At 41.4% G+C, this 15,663-nt stretch overlaps 1 protein-coding gene and 1 long non-coding RNA gene across 10 annotated transcripts in view; both read left to right on the top strand.

The window, feature by feature from the left end:
- The window catches only part of DPP6 (dipeptidyl peptidase like 6), an 826,229-nt gene that overhangs the window by 444,214 nt on the left and 366,352 nt on the right, over positions 1–15,663 (top strand). The window lies entirely within an intron of this gene.
- LOC140604997 (uncharacterized) overlaps positions 1–15,663 on the top strand; it is a 105,539-nt gene that overhangs the window by 83,531 nt on the left and 6,345 nt on the right. The window lies entirely within an intron of this gene.

The raw sequence follows: 15,663 nt of genomic DNA, 5'->3' as shown, positions 1-15,663 counted from the left end.
TCTTCCCACTATTAACAGTTTACTATTCGATGGCACATTAGCCAAAATTAAGAACCTAAGATTAGTATATTACTATTAACTAAACTTCAAAGCTGGCTTCACCAGCTTTCCCAGTAAAGAGTACTTTCTTACACGATACAGTCCTGAATGCCACGTTGCATTTGGTTGTCATACCAAATGTCTTCTGGTCTATGACAGTTTCTCAATTTTTCCTTGTTTTTTTTCCTGACCCGGAGTCATTTGTTTATATCAGTATTGTTATAGGCTGACTCATTCCTTCAAATTTGGAGGGATTTGTTGGAGTCCTAGTTCTTGCTCCTCAGAATGTGACTGTGTTTGGAGGTAGGCCCTTTAAAGAAGTAATTAAATTAGAATGAGGTCCTATGGAGAGAGGCCTTCATCCAATATGACTGGTGCCTTTAGAAGAAGAAATCAGGGCACAGACACTCACAGAAGGACGACCATAACTACATCCTGAGGAGGGGCCTCAGAAGCAACGAGTGCTACCCATAACCCGATCTCAGATTTCTGTTTGTTGGAACTTGCAGGAAATGTATTTCTGTTTTTCAGGCTGCTCAACCTGTGATGTTGGTTATGGCAGCCCCAGAAACTAATATAAGTATGGATTCATTTATGTTGATTTTATACTTTTTCTTAAAATCCAATTCTATGTTGTTTAAATTATTCAGATTGTCCCAAATTGCTCACACTTGGTCACTGGGAGCTCTTTCAAGCTGGCTCCTGTGTTTCTTTGGCATCCCCCCATTCTTTTGATATTTCAGCATTTCTTTTCTAATACTACAAGGGGATCTGGGCTTGTTACACATTTTTATTACCCTGGCCCTAGAATCAGACATGTCTCCAAAGAGTTCAGGTTCCTTATTTGAAAATGGCATTTAGAAGCAAAGATCTGTAGTCCCAGGTTTTAATCCTTTACCCATGGCACTAGCATCAACTTACTATGGTTCTGTAATAGTACCAGCCAGGAGGCTCGGCCCATGCCTGATAAACCAGGTTCTCCAAGTTGGAACCATGGTCGCTCTCCAAGGTCCTAATCATGAAAGGCTTTCTTGTGCTAGAGAAGAGAGAGGAAAAAACTGTAAGAATATCACATTTCAGCACATTTATAGTCATTCCCTGTTCATCTTGATGCTAATAAAGGAAGGAAGATATAGCACTTGGGTGAATAAATTCCGAAATCTCAGAATTTAATGAGTAGTACCTGTCTCTTTGCAAATCCATCCCTTGAAGAGGACAAGAGAGCCTCTTTAAAGAGAAAATATGATAAGACGCTGTCCAAAATGTTATGTGTGAACAAAGATCACAAGATTTCAGATTTGCCTAATACCGTGTCTTAGTGATGGCAGTTCAAGAGGAAATGTGTTAAAGCTGTGGCTTGAAGGGTTTAGTTTAGATATGCGCATTTCATGACAGGTAAGATTAGAGGAGTCTGTGGAAGCCGGTAATGAGGTTTATAGAACTTCCTTCTAACTCTGCTAATAAACAAGTGCAAGCAGGCTTAAATGTCTACTTGGGTTAAGATAATTCAGATTCAATATTTCATGGGCTGTAAATTTGAAATAGACAAAATATCAAGATTCTTCTGGTTTTGTGCACAATATTTGATGGTACTTATCTTTGGGTAAACGCTGTTGTGATACATTATACTTTTTCCTTTATCTTCCTAATACTTTGAGCTCTGATGATGGGGTAGGAAGCAGTACTGGTTATAATGAAATAACCAAACAGTATCTTTCAGTTAAAGACCTTTAATCAACAGATGTTAAGAGCAAAATGGATTCTGCATTTTTACTCCAGTGGATTTTTTATTTTGTGGCTAATAAGCATCAAAGTCCCATAGTGTGATATATTTTGTTTCTTCCCCTTTAAAAAAATTAAGTTTTGTGTTTTCCCTTAGAGCTTTATTCATTTGCCAGATTAAAAAAGCATTTAAAACCATTGTTTAACACATGGAAAAACACACTGATTGTTGTAATTATTTCTTTTTGTGAAGAAATAAGTGCACATTTGTTTCCTTGAGGAAATATAAAATTTTATAGTTGACTGTTAGGAATTAAGATGTTTGTGTCTGTAAGACCTGCTTGAAGTGGTTTTGAGCTGAGAATGTCTTCTGCCCCAACCCTGAGAAAAATGCCCACAAAATCAGATACCTCTAGGACTGGATGGACATATTCCCGAGTGGTCACAGAGGGCATCGCTCTCTTCCTTTAGTTAAAACCACTCCTATATAACCTTTATAAAGAGAACACTCAGTGAGGTATAGCAGAAGTGTCCCCGAGATGAACATTATAACAGACCCTTAAATGCATTTTCCAATTTTTAATAATTTACATTGCATCTCCCTTCTCTTCAGTTTAAAAGCTATAGTGGGTTTTCACATCTCCAGGAAATATATGATGATACTTCCTGAGTATCAGTTGCTATCCTGGACCTGTATAACTAGTCCTTCAGAAGCTCAGCCACACAAGCCAAAGTCAGCTCTACACACAGAGACATTTATGAACTCCATTTTCTTCCAGACTAAATAAAACGTTTTATTTTTTTATGTTTGTTTTATAGACCATCCTTATCTTTGAAGCATCTGGTTCTACTGCTTGTATAGAAAAAAATTAGTATCAATCATGTGCATTTGAATAATTCTGGGGCTAGTAAAACCATTAGCTAGACTCTTGGAGCAAGAGCATCCTTGGTAGGCTGGCCTCAAGAACTCATCTGGCTCATCCTTTTCACATTTAGGAAGCAGGTGTATTCAACACTTAGGCTGCCATAACAGAATGCTACAGACTGGTGGCTTAAACCAGAGAATGTTTCCCAGAGTTGTGGGCTCTGCAAGTCCAAGATTAGAGTGCCAGGTGGGGGTGGTTTCTGGTGTGTCCTCCCTCCCTGGCTTGCTGATGGTGGCCTTCATGCCATGTCCTCACATGGCCTTCTCTTTGTGCACCTACTCTCCTGGTGTCTCTCCTCTTCTTGTGAGGACAGCAGTCAGATTGGATCAGGGTCCCATCCTCATGACCCCACCTAATCTAGATCACCTCCTACATGAAGACCTTCCTGTCTCTGAATACAGGCACACTGGGGGTTAGGGCTTCAACATAGGGATGTGGGGGAAGCAATTCAGTCCATAGCAAAGGGTGTTCAGTCTTGTGAGTAAAAGATTTATTTCTCAATTCCCTGGAGCTCCAGAGAAAGAGAATGACACCTTTTTTTTTTTTTTCCACATAAGGAATCTTTTAAAGTTTTGCATTTCTTTACTCACTACATCCAGTGCAGATGGGTCAGGGTGGCTTCATTTCCTGACTTGACAGCTTCACCTGATTCTGCCCTGGGTTCTGTCCTACCAGGGGGTTTCTTGGAGTAGGTGAGTGCATTGCACATGCTCACAAGTGTAGCCTGCTTGGTGCTGCTGCTGTGTTTTCTGCCCCAGTACCTTACGTAACTTGGTTTGATGTCTCACGCGTCCTCCAAATTATAAACGCCTTCCTCATCTGAATTGTTCAGGTTGTCATTTTAGAATATTCAGAGAATATTCTAGATATTCTCTGTCAGAGAAGCATCACCTGGGAGTTTACTAGAAATACCAACTCTCGGGCCCCCTCCCAGGCTTCCTGAAAAAGAAACTGTGTTTTCATGAGATCCTCAGCTATGAAATGTGAATATAAAAGTTTGAAACACTGCTCTAGATCCATCCTTGATATAAATTAAAAACAGCTACCCACCTGCCACAAGCCAGTCACTTGTGTTGTCATTAAATTTCTTCTCAGTCTCTGCTACTTATCTTAAATAAACCGAGTCACATAGGCTTTTCCTCAAGAGATTCATTTCCCTAAACAGAGTAGCTGATATTTCTGGGTCTGCTGGTGTTTTATTCAGCTATTAGGAGAGCACAGGTCTGTTTCTGTGGAGCCTATTTCATATTACAGGAATCTTTATGATAGTAAGGTCACCTGTGGCAAATGGTAAGGCAAAATTGTGTAAAGTTGCTTATAGTCCATGATTTGTGGTAATTTTCAGTGACATCACCTTTTATTTATATGCTATTTTGATTTTCTAGATAAAAAATAGGGGTATTATTTACATCCAGTTACCTAAGGTCACATTTTAAGTATTTTTACTGTTAGACATTTATTTTGTATTTAGTACACACAAGGTTTTATAAATAAGTAGAAATCCCTCCTCTGTTTAATTTTTTTCATTGTTCACCATTAGAATTTTAGGAGTATGAATAAGGTTATGTGAGGCACATGCTTTCTTTGCAATTCCTTAAAAATATTCAGTAACCAATAATTTAAAATAATTGAAAACTGACTGCAAATTGAAATGCATATAAAGCAGATTTTCTTTTTTTCCAACAATAATGCATGCTGGTGAGCCAAGCACAAATAACCTGCTTTCTCATGAAAATTAATGCAAGGTTCTTCTAGCACCTACAGACGCTCTGCAGAGCACACTCTCTCAGCATTACTATGGTATAGAACTTTTAAAAAAGTCAGTGAGAAACAAAGCATTCAGTTTGTAAATGGCTTCATTTTTTTAAGCCATTGTGTCCATCATTTGTATTGATAGAAAAGCATTCTGCTCCCTGTAGCTGATGGTGCCTGACTCCATGGTGCTGTAGCATCCCACAGCTGGCAAAGAACTATTCTAAAACTTTGCTCCATGATTTGCAAGCAGTTGAATATTGGCTTCCAGTTTTTTAGGTGGGCAAAGGCAGCCTATGAATGTAGCTGAGGAATACTACAACTCAGACTAACAAAATTCAGATGCGCCTGACAAAGTAGAAGGAAGAGCTTTCCCCTCCGAAAGAAACAATTTTCAGCTCTTGAGTTTTCCTCTCCCATATCAGTTATGTGGTATAAGTTAACTAAAATTTAAAAACCAGGGGCATCTTGGGGGCACAGTCAGTTGAGCATTCAACTCTTGATTTCAGCTCAGGTCATGATCTCAGGGTCATGAGATGGAACCCCAGGCTGGCTAGGCATGCAGTGGGCTCGGGACTTTCCTTCTTCCCCCATCCCTCTCTCATCCTTCCCTCTCAAACAAACAAACAAACAAACAAAACAAAACAAAAACAAAAACAAAAACAAAAAAAAAAAACCTCTCTTGCTTTCAAGATAGTAGTTTCAATCAATCTTCTCAAAGTCTTTCTGTATTTAAGTTAATCACCCTTATAAACCCTTTAGTGGGTCTCGGCTTCCTGAATTGAAATTCCGTCTTGATATTATGGCACTTTAAGCTGAACCCTACTCCTTAGTACTGCCTTCCCTCTCTCTCTCTATGCCCTTTACGAAGGCTCTCTTCCAAGTTCCCTGCGTGGTATTTACCAAGTCTTACTCAGTCCTTCCTTGGAGCCTGGGTTAGTTACCTATGCCTGCAAAACAATCACTTCTAAACCTGGTGGCTTACAATGACAGTAGCCCTTCATTATCTCTCAGTTTCTGTGAGCCAGGAAATTGGGAGTAACCTGGCTCCTTGGCTTTTACTTGACCTTGACCTTGGCTGGGGCTGCCGTCTCCTCTGTGGGCTGCAGGACCCACTTCCTGCCATTCACTTGGTAGGCAGGTTGGTGCCAGCTCTTGGCTGGAGGCCTCTGTTGAAGAGATCTCCAGCATGGTGGCTACCTTGTTCCATAGGGGATGACTCCAACAGCCACAGCACAAGCTGTGATGTCCTTTATAATCAGCCTCAGAAGTCAGTCTGTCATTTCCACCATATTCTAAAGGCCACATATAGCACTGATTTAAGAATGGTATTTGGAAGGAGACCACACAAAGGAGGGAATGACAAGAGGTGTGGGTTATGAGGGCCATCTTGGGTGCTGGCCACTACAGAGCCTTTCTCACTCCAGCCACGCTCACCCTGTACCCCTCTCCACTCCTTCTCTGCAAACCTTCCTGACCTGCCCTGGATCAATGAAACTGCCTAGCACGTAGTATCCGTACCAATCAGGCACTGTGTGCTGCCTTCACACGTAGATTTGTCTCTCTAGATGAGTTACCCTCTAAGTAAATCACTCAAGGGGAAGGTCCTGGTTCTTAGAATATCCTTCACGTGGTCAATATTAATAAAGATTTCTTAATCTTCATTACCCAGAATTAAGAAGGTGAATCTGCTGTGTATAATACATTCCAAACCTTCAACACTATTTATCTTTGGCTAAAGTTAATTTGCATTCCTTATGCATCCTTAAATTTGGGGGTAGGAGTAACTATTGCAACAGTGCCAGGTTTTCTGGGAAACTAGTCTGATACTGCAGTTCGTCTAGGTGATGAGACCTCAGGCATACATGTCTGTGGGAAGCTGATGTCCCATCAAGGTCCTGCTCACAGGATATGGCACATCCCTGAGCAATCTCTGTTCCCTTCTGAATCAGTAAAAGAAGATTAAATTAAACTCAGTATGATCTTACTGTTGGGTTTCAGCCTAGTAGTTGAACTCTTTTAGAATGATAAATCCATTAGCGGTGGTGCTGGGCAGCCCTCTGTCATCTAGAACATTCTCTTCTTTGGCGAGGCCAGAGAAGCACGTTTTCAATATTGGAGATGCCAAGCCATTTTACCCATTAGAGATTTTATCTTTTGGATTGAGTTTGACATCTCCTCTATAGCATCCAAAAACCACAGTGATTTTGGATTAAGTGAGGCCAAGAATATATTGATGGGTTTGAACTGGAACATGTGGCTCTCTCCTGCCCTCCCCGCCTCCATTTGGGAAAAACATCCCCATGGTTATTTTGCGGCTAAATTCTAGCCTGTCAACATAGTTAGCCTATGTTTATAGTTACTAATTTGAGTAAAGAACAGTCAGACTGGATGATAGAAATGCAGTTTTTCTGCTTTCAAGTGCAGACAGTGACTTGAATAGACCCCAGGAAACATTCCCAGATAGAGCTTCTGGGAAGTGTGGTTTTCCCCCATGTCTTTCTGTATGCACACAATTCACGTATGGAATATCTTGAGCATCTCTTTTCTCAAGTGGACTAAACAGACTCCTTAAAATCAAGCTAATGGCGTCAGCTCACTTACCAATGCCTTTCCAGTTACAGATTGAGAGTCAGTTATGACCCAGATCATGTTCTGATGCAATCCAGATCACTGGAGGCTGATCCAAATGATAATTTTCTATATATGTCTTCAGAATTTGCAGCCCTTTGGAAGGATGTGAATGGAACAATGCCAAGCTGCCTGAACTAGCAGATTTCAGGATGATCTCCCACCAGTGATCTTTCAAACTGACTCAGTGACACCTAAAACTCCTCATTGAAAAATTTTTTTTCTGTCTTTGTGGTTATAATCCTTTTCCAACTTTTGTCTGTGTATAATTCACCCAGGGATGTTATTAACGCGCAGATTCTGTTTGTTGATCTGGTCTGAAGGCCCCATGTACCATCCATGGAGGTACTAGGATGCATAAACTCCTACAAAAATACATCCTGAACGGAAGAACCTTCACACAAGCTTACAACCACCTCCACAAGCTTTCATCATGATAACAGAAAGGGAAAACAGTAGAGGTGCAGTGCTTGTCACTATCGCCTTGAACGGATGTCAGGCTTGCATCTAGTAGTCCCTGGAAGGTCAACCTTTGTAAAATCCCAGCTCGTGATGGTAGGAGAATGACCACCCATTGGTCTGGGATGGAGAGTGGAGGCCTATCTTTGAGACTCAATGAATGCACTTTATTGACAGGGAGGGTATTTTTCCAGGAGGTACTTTCTTACCTGATTTGCCATTTTTTTGAGTTAGAGCTCGGAGCTTGGTTCTGGGTGTGTTTGCATTTCGCATAGCATTCTTGGAGGCTTGGTGGCAAGGTGGCCTTGGGTAAGAACAAGAACATCCCATTGCATTCAGATTTGTGCTTAGGGGCTCAGCTGGGGGGAGAAGGTGTGCTGCTAGGGGACACCCCACCCCAACATCCCATACTCCTGGTTCTGCTCCTTTTTTCTTTCTCTTGAAGTGGTGAGAGTCTGAAAGAAGGCCCCTGGGCAGATGCTGTCCTGGGGTCAAAGGAAGAGCCCTGGAGTTCCGGGGCACAGTGTGCATGAAAGTTTGCGGGCCACAGAGCCACACAAACCCAGGTTTGAAGTCTTGCTCTACCAGTCACTAGGGATGTGACATCAGTGCTCCCTCCATAGTCTGCACCCTCAGCTCTCATGGCTGAGAGTGTAGTGCTGTCTGATTGTCAGCAGATCTTTGGGAAGGACAGAACCCCTGCAGGTCTAGCACACTGCAAAACTCAGAAGCCCTCAGCAACTGTCATGTGGCTGCTGCTCTCACTCTGGCCCTCATACTCTACAGGGCTTCCCACAAGTCATTTCACATCTTTGAGTGGCAGTTTCTAGACCCGTGAAAAGAGAATGAATTGGACTAAATCATCTCTTCATCGTTGGCCTAAAGCCTTTGTTCTGTATGGGTTGTAAATTAATACACGAAATTCAAAGGATGCCACATGTTTTTGGGCAGTCGTTTATTAGAGGGAGCATGAATCCAGCTATGCATTTACGGTACTGCTGTGTGTCGTGTTTATGACAATGGCCCCAGTGCCCAGCATGTAGCAGGCATTCAAGAAATATTTATTTAATATTTGAAATAACTGGCTGTGTCAGTCACAGCCCCAGGAAATAGATGGCACGTTCCCAATGAGTGTTTGAAGAGATGTAATGAGAGACAATTTAGGAGCAGGCAGGGCTAGGAGAAAGCCATCATAATAAATGGTGAAGCATTCTGAAGCTAGAAGAGACAGAGGGAACTAGTACCCCTCGGCCGGGGAGTACATACCCTGGCTCCTCTCCCTGACTTCCTGGACTCCTCCCACTGGCCAAACCCAACAGAAACCGAGAGCATAAGGCAATGAGGCTGAGGCTGGCCACAGAGGTCAGCTTTCTGGGATAAACAAGTTGACAGTGAGCAGAGAAGCAGCTCAGAGGAGTCTGGCTGGAGTTTGACCAAGAAGAGGCCTTTGGGGGGCACCTGGGTCGGTTAACCATCTGCCTTTGGCTTAGGTCATGATCCCAGGGTCCTGGAATCGAGCCCCACATAGGGCTCCCTGCTCAGCAAAGAGTCTACTTCTTCCTTTCTCTTTGCCTCTCCCCCTGCTTATGTACTCGCTCTCTCTCTCTCTCTAATAAATAAAAGATCTTTAAAAAAAGAAGAGGTCTTTGTCACCTGTTATTCTTTATTAGGAAAGCATTTGGATACTTGAATACATAAATAAAGAATACAGAAAAAAATGAATGTAACAAAATTGTTGTCAAAGCAGTGTTTTACTGGTAAAGTGCATCTTGGCAATGGTTAATGAAATGGGAAACTGTGAGATGCCTACCTTAATCACTTTTACAAATTAGTTGCATTTGCAGCATGGCTGAGGCTTTTGACTATGTTGTTTAAAGCCAAATATGAGAAGAACTATGGAATGTGAGTTTATTTTCTATTCAAAAATCCAGGAAGCAAATAGGTTATTCAAAGGTATTGATGATATTTTGCAGACATCACACAAAGACATTCAGTGATGGGAAAAATAAGAGTTTTATCCAGGCAATAACAAGGCTGAAGAAATGTAGAGAATTCTCTCATCTCTTATTACTGTGGACTTATTGTAGAGTTATTTTATGGTCTTCTGTTTTTAGTATATTTTCTTACTATGGAAAGAAAATAAGCACCATGTTTCCCACCAATGTGGACACATATATAAAAATTTTAGGCTTCTTCCAACCAAAATGTAAAAATAATGATATTGTCTCCTATGATCTCCCACCTTGCACACCACTGGAAAGATACAGTGCACTTGTGCCATCAGCCTAGAAACCTCTCCACGTTAAAGACACAATATTTGTCTCAATTTACACAGATCTGTGTTCCAGGTTAGGGTTGTGTCTAATCATAAGAGAAAGTTGTCCAAAGAAAATCCAGTAGGTCATGCCTTAGTTTCCTGTTGCTATTGTAACAAACCAGTGGCTCAAAATCATGCAAACCATCTTGCATCCTGAAGCTCAGAAGTCTCAAATGTGTCTCCCCAGGCTCAAAATCTGGCTTACAGGGCTGTGCCCCATTTGGAGGTTCCAGGGGAGCATCTATTTTCTTGCCTTTTCCAGCTTTTGGAGGCATCCCACCTTCCTTGACCGGTAGCTCTTCCATCCTCAAAGCCAGCAATGGCCCCTCAGCCTATCTAACACCACATCACTGACTCCAGCTCTCCACCTCCCCTCCCACATTTAAGAATGCTAGGATTATATTGGGCCACCTGGGATAGCGTAGTCCCATTTTTCCCTGGAATGCTGTCTATAGTATACTATCCCCCAGGGTATTCTTCCTATTTTAAGGTCATTTGACTAAGAACATGAATTTCACCTGCTGTGCCACTTTCCCTTTGCCAGGCATAGTCACAAGTTCTGGGAATTAGGATGCAGACATCTTTGAGGGACCAGTAGTCTGCCTCCCACCAGAGAAAACGTGTTACAGTGAAGTAATTCTCACCCAGAACAGTTCTGTGATGGCCTCTGTAAGGACCCACCTCACACTGAGTTCTCTGGAATCATAATATAGGATGGTAAGATGCTTATCAGGGTACAGAAAACTGGATTAGGAATTAGGATAGAGGGATCCCTGGGTGGCACAGCTGTTTAGCGCCTGCCTTTGGCCCAGGGCGCGATCCTGGAGACCCAGGATTGAGTCCCACGTCGGGCTCCTGGTGCATGGAGCCTGCTTCTCCCTCTGCCTGTGTCTCTGCCTCTGTCTCTCTCTGTGTGTGACTATCATAAATAAATAAAAATTTTTAAAAAAAGGAATTAGGATAGATTCTTGATCTAGAAGTTGCCACTTGACAACTGTCTGATGTTAAGTAAATCTACTGACATCTAAAATAAATTTTTTTCCACCAGTTTTTCACTTGTAAAATGCAGGCAGCTCCAATCCATCATCCTTCTGAGAGTCCTCCAAGTTCAAGACCTCCCTTTAGGTGAGGTGAAGGTCATGAGGGGTAATTTGCTTTGTCATGGTTCTTGTGTTCTTGTTGATTTATAATTATCTCAGATGCCCATAAAGCTTTATGCACATTTAAAGTGAATTATTTCTGTATTGTGTAATTAAATGTAGATGAATTTCAGCTTAAATGATCAGATAGTTAACTTATTCTTTCCTTAAGCAGATGAACAGACTGACTCAGTAGCCAGTTCCCTGTTTCCTTCCTGCTCCCTCCCTCCAGCCAGTCATTGGGCTGTCTTAGGCTGGACTCATGGTCTTACCAAAGGATCAGGTTTTGAGTTGAACAGATTACAGTAATGCATCGTGGGTACCTTCCAGAAATGGGTTAAAAAGTATACTTATTTTTCACATTAAACCACTTGGGGACTACACCAAACAGAACTTAGAAACTCCTACAGTATATGTGAACTGGTAAAAAGAGCTGTCAATATTGGAGCATAAGCATTTTAGGGTTGGTATCTTCTGGATATAGGTACTTGTTACAGCCCTGAGCACACCTCCCTGCGGGGGCTCAGCCACTGCCCGGGTTCGGGCTCAGTATCCATCTATCATAAGTTGGGGCGACATCAGCTCTGTTCTGATGTGGGCTCACTAGTAGTGGATGCTTCCAGGAAGGTGGTGACCTCAGTTGGCTGGGACTTCTTCCTCCTCTTCGTTATAGGTTTATTTGAAAACAGTTGTGCATATTTTTTAAATAAATTTATTTTTTATTGGTGTTCAATTTGTCAACATATAGAATAACACCCAGTGCTCATCCCATCAAGTGCACACCTCAGTGCCCATCACCCAGTCATGCCCACCCCCTGCCCACCCACCTCCCCTTCTACCACCCCTAGTTCGTTTCCCAGAGTTAGGAGTCTTTCATGTTCTGTCTCCCTTTCTGATATTTCCCACCTATTTTTTCTCCTTTCCCCTTTATTCCTTTTCACTATTTTTTATATTCCCCAAATGAATGAGACCATATAATGTTTGTCTTTCTCCAATTGACTTATTTCACTCAGCATAATATCCTCCAGTTCCATCCACGTCGAAGGAAATGGTGGGTGTTTGTCGTTTCTAATGGCTGAGTAATATTCCATTGTATACATAGACCACATCTTCTTTATCCATTCATCTTTCGATGGACACCGAGGCTCCTTCCACAGTTTGGCTATTGTGGACATTGTGCTAGAAACATCGGGGTGCAGGTGTCCCGGGGTTTCATTGCATCTGTATCTTTAGGGTAAATCCCCAGCAGTGCAATTGCTGGGTCGTAGGGCAGATCTATTTTTAACTCTTTGAGGAACCTCCACACAGTTTTCCAGAGTGGCTGCACCAGTTCACATTCCCACCAACAGTGCAAAAGGGTTCCCTTTTCTCCGCATCCTCTCCAACATTTGTGGTTTCCTGCCTTGTTAATTTTCCCCATTCTCACTGGGGTGAGGTGGTATCTCATTGTGATTTTGATTTGTATTTCCCTGATGGCAAGTGATGCAGAGCATTTTCTCATGTGCATGTTGGCCATGTCTATGTCTTCCTCTGTGAGATTTCTGTTCATGTCTTTTGCCCATTTCATGATTGGATTGTTTGTTTCTTTGGTGTTGAGTTTAATAAGTTCTTTATAGATCTTGGAAACTAGCCCTTTATCTGATACGTCATTTGCAAATATCTTCTCCCATTCTGTAGGTTGTCTTTTAGTTTTGTTGACTGTATCCTTTGCTGTGCAAAAGCTTCTTATCTTGATGAAGTCCCAATAGTTCATTTTTGCTTTTGTTTCTTTTGCCTTCGTGGATGCATCTTGCAAGAAGTTACTGTGGCCGAGTTCAAAAAGGGTGTTGCCTGTGTTCTCCTCTAGGATTTTGATGGAATCTTGTCTCACATTAATGTTTCATCCATTTTGAGTTTATCTTTGTGTATGGTGCGAGAGAGTGGTCTAGTTTCATTCTTCTGCATGTGGATGTCCAATTTTCCCAGCACCATTTATTGAAGAGGTTGTCTTTTTTCCAGTGGATAGTCTTTCCTCCTTTGTCGAATATTAGTTGACCATAAAGTTGAGGGTCCACTTCTGGATTCTCTATTCTGTTCCACTGATCTATGGGTCTGTTTTTGTGCCAGTACCACACTGTCTTGAGGACCACAGCTTTGTAGTACAACCTGAAATCTGGCATTGTGATGCCCCCAGATATGGTTTTCTTTTTTAAAATTCCCCTGGCTATTTGGGGTCTTTTCTGATTCCGCAGAAATCTTAAAATAATTTGTTCCAACTCTCTGAAGAAAGTCCATGGTATTTTGATAGGGATTGCATTAAACGTGTAAATTGCCCTGGATAACATTGACATTTTCACAATATGAATTCTTCCAATCCATGAGCATGGAATATTTCTCCATCTCTTTGTGTCTTCCTCAAGTTCTTTCAGAAGTGTTCTATAGTTTTTAGGGTATAGATCCTTTACCTCTTTGGTTAGGTTTATTCCTAGGTATCTTATGCTTTTGGGTGCGATTGTAAATAAGATTGACTCCTTAATTTCTCTTTCTTCAGTCTCATTGTTAGTGTAAAGAAATGCTCCTGACTTCTGGGCATTGATTTTGTATCCTGCCACACTGCCAAATTGCTGTATGAGTTCTAGCAATCTTGAGGTGGAGTCTTTTGGGTTTTCTATGTGGAGTATCATGTCATCGGCGAAGAGGGAGAGTTTGACTTCTTCTTTGCCAATTTGAATGTCTTTTCTTTCTTTTTGTTGTCTGATTGCTGAGGCTAGGACTTCTAGTACTATGTTGAATAGCAGTGATGAGAGTGGACATCCCTATCTTGTTTCTGTACTTCCAAACTCGTTCTATGAGGCCAGTGTCACCTTTATTCCAAAACCAGACAAAGACCCCACCAAAAAGGAGAATTATAGACCAATATCTATGAACATGGATGCAAAAATTCTCTACAAGATACTAGCCAATAGGATACAAGAGTACATTAAGAAGATTATTCACCATGACCAAGTATGATTTATCCCCGGGATGCAAGGCTGGTTCAACACTCATAAAACAATCAATGTGATTCATCATATCAGCAAGAGAAAAAATAAGAACCATATGATCCTTTCAATAGATGCAGAGAAAGCATTTGACAAAATACAGCATCCATTCCTGATCAAAACTCTTCAGAGTGAAGGGATAGAGGGAACATTCCTCAACATCTTAAATGCCATCTACGAAAAGCCCACAGCAAATATCATTCTCAATGGGGAAGCACTGGGAGCCTTTCCCCTAAGATAAGTTGTGCATATTTTTAAGTACCAATTGACAAGAAGTTTGAGTGTTATGGAGCTAAAACAAAGGATGAGATTTTACTATAAAAACTTAGATGTAGGGGCATGTGGGTAGCTCCATGGTTGAACATCTATCTGTTTTGGTCTCAGGTCATGATCCCAGGGTCCTGGGATCAGGTCCTGCATTAGGCTCCCCACAGGGAGCCTGCTTCTCCATCTACCTGCATCTCTGCCTCTCTCTGTGTGTCTCATGAATAAATGAATAAAATCTTAAAAAAAAAAACAACTTAGATGCTACTTTAGGATTGGACTAAGCGCCTTTGCTACTACAGAGACATGAAAATGCTGAGGATATGCGGCTAGAGTTCATGTCATCTTTCCAAGACAGTCCCAGTGGTTACCCTATCAACTTTAGCTCTTCACCCAGCATAAAGCCAACCAGTGGGAGAATATCCAAGCCAGAAACTTACCATTTTGTGTTTTTTATTATAGTATGGAGTAGAGGATGGAAAATCAACCTGTTATAGGACTACTGGGGTCTATATTCATAAAAATAACTTTTGCAATAAAAACTTTTAGTTATTTATTTGGTTGAGGACTACTAAATACAATTTTGTGGGAATTTGCTGAGTCATGGTGATGACATGACCCAACCTCAGAGGAGTGCACAGTTCTACAGGAGAGAGAGTTAAATGTAGAAAGTCCATGGAGTAGTAGTAGTAGTCTTAGTAGTAGTCTTACTACTTACAGTAGTCTTACTCCATGTTGACCCTGGTGCTTTCCATGGGGGCAGGGCACGTCTCACCCTGCTCTCTGGGAAAGCTGTGGTCAGGATATATGGTCTGCAGGCTCCTATGTCGCCTTCACTATCTTGGTCCAGAGGCACACAAAAGAAGAAGGTCGTAGGGTCAGGGCTACACTGCTCTGGCTCTTTGGTTATAAGAGGAAGTGTTGGAGTGACATATGAGACCACTGAGAGGAGAATGTCTTTGGAAAAACATCAGCCAAGTGGGTTATTTGAAAAATGGAACCGTAAATACTCAAAAGCAATTTGTGTGAATAGATCATTGAACGCAAAATTCAAGGAGAATCGTTTTCTACGCTAGAAGGTGAACTGTTAAGAGAGTAATATGTGAGATTGACCAAAAAATTCGCACTTCCTCCAATAAAGCTGTTAACACTGTTCAACATCAAGAGGTTTATTTTCTTCAGAAATTATTTTGGTAAAGGTCCTTATGCCCATAAAAACACCAACCAAGACCATTCTAATATCTGTAAAAAAAAATTGTAAACAATTTTATTTTATAATCTCATTTTCACATTTTTTTCTTTTTCCCTCTGCCTCCCTTCCTTAAATGGATGGTGTTGAGATGCATTCATGCATTATTGGCTTTATCATTCATGTTCTCAAGTGAGGGATAAGT

Source organism: Canis lupus, chromosome 15 (assembly GCF_048164855.1).
Source record: "Canis lupus baileyi chromosome 15, mCanLup2.hap1, whole genome shotgun sequence".
Classification (NCBI taxonomy): domain Eukaryota; kingdom Metazoa; phylum Chordata; class Mammalia; order Carnivora; family Canidae; genus Canis; species Canis lupus.
This window is presented reverse-complemented; position numbering and strand designations above follow the sequence as displayed.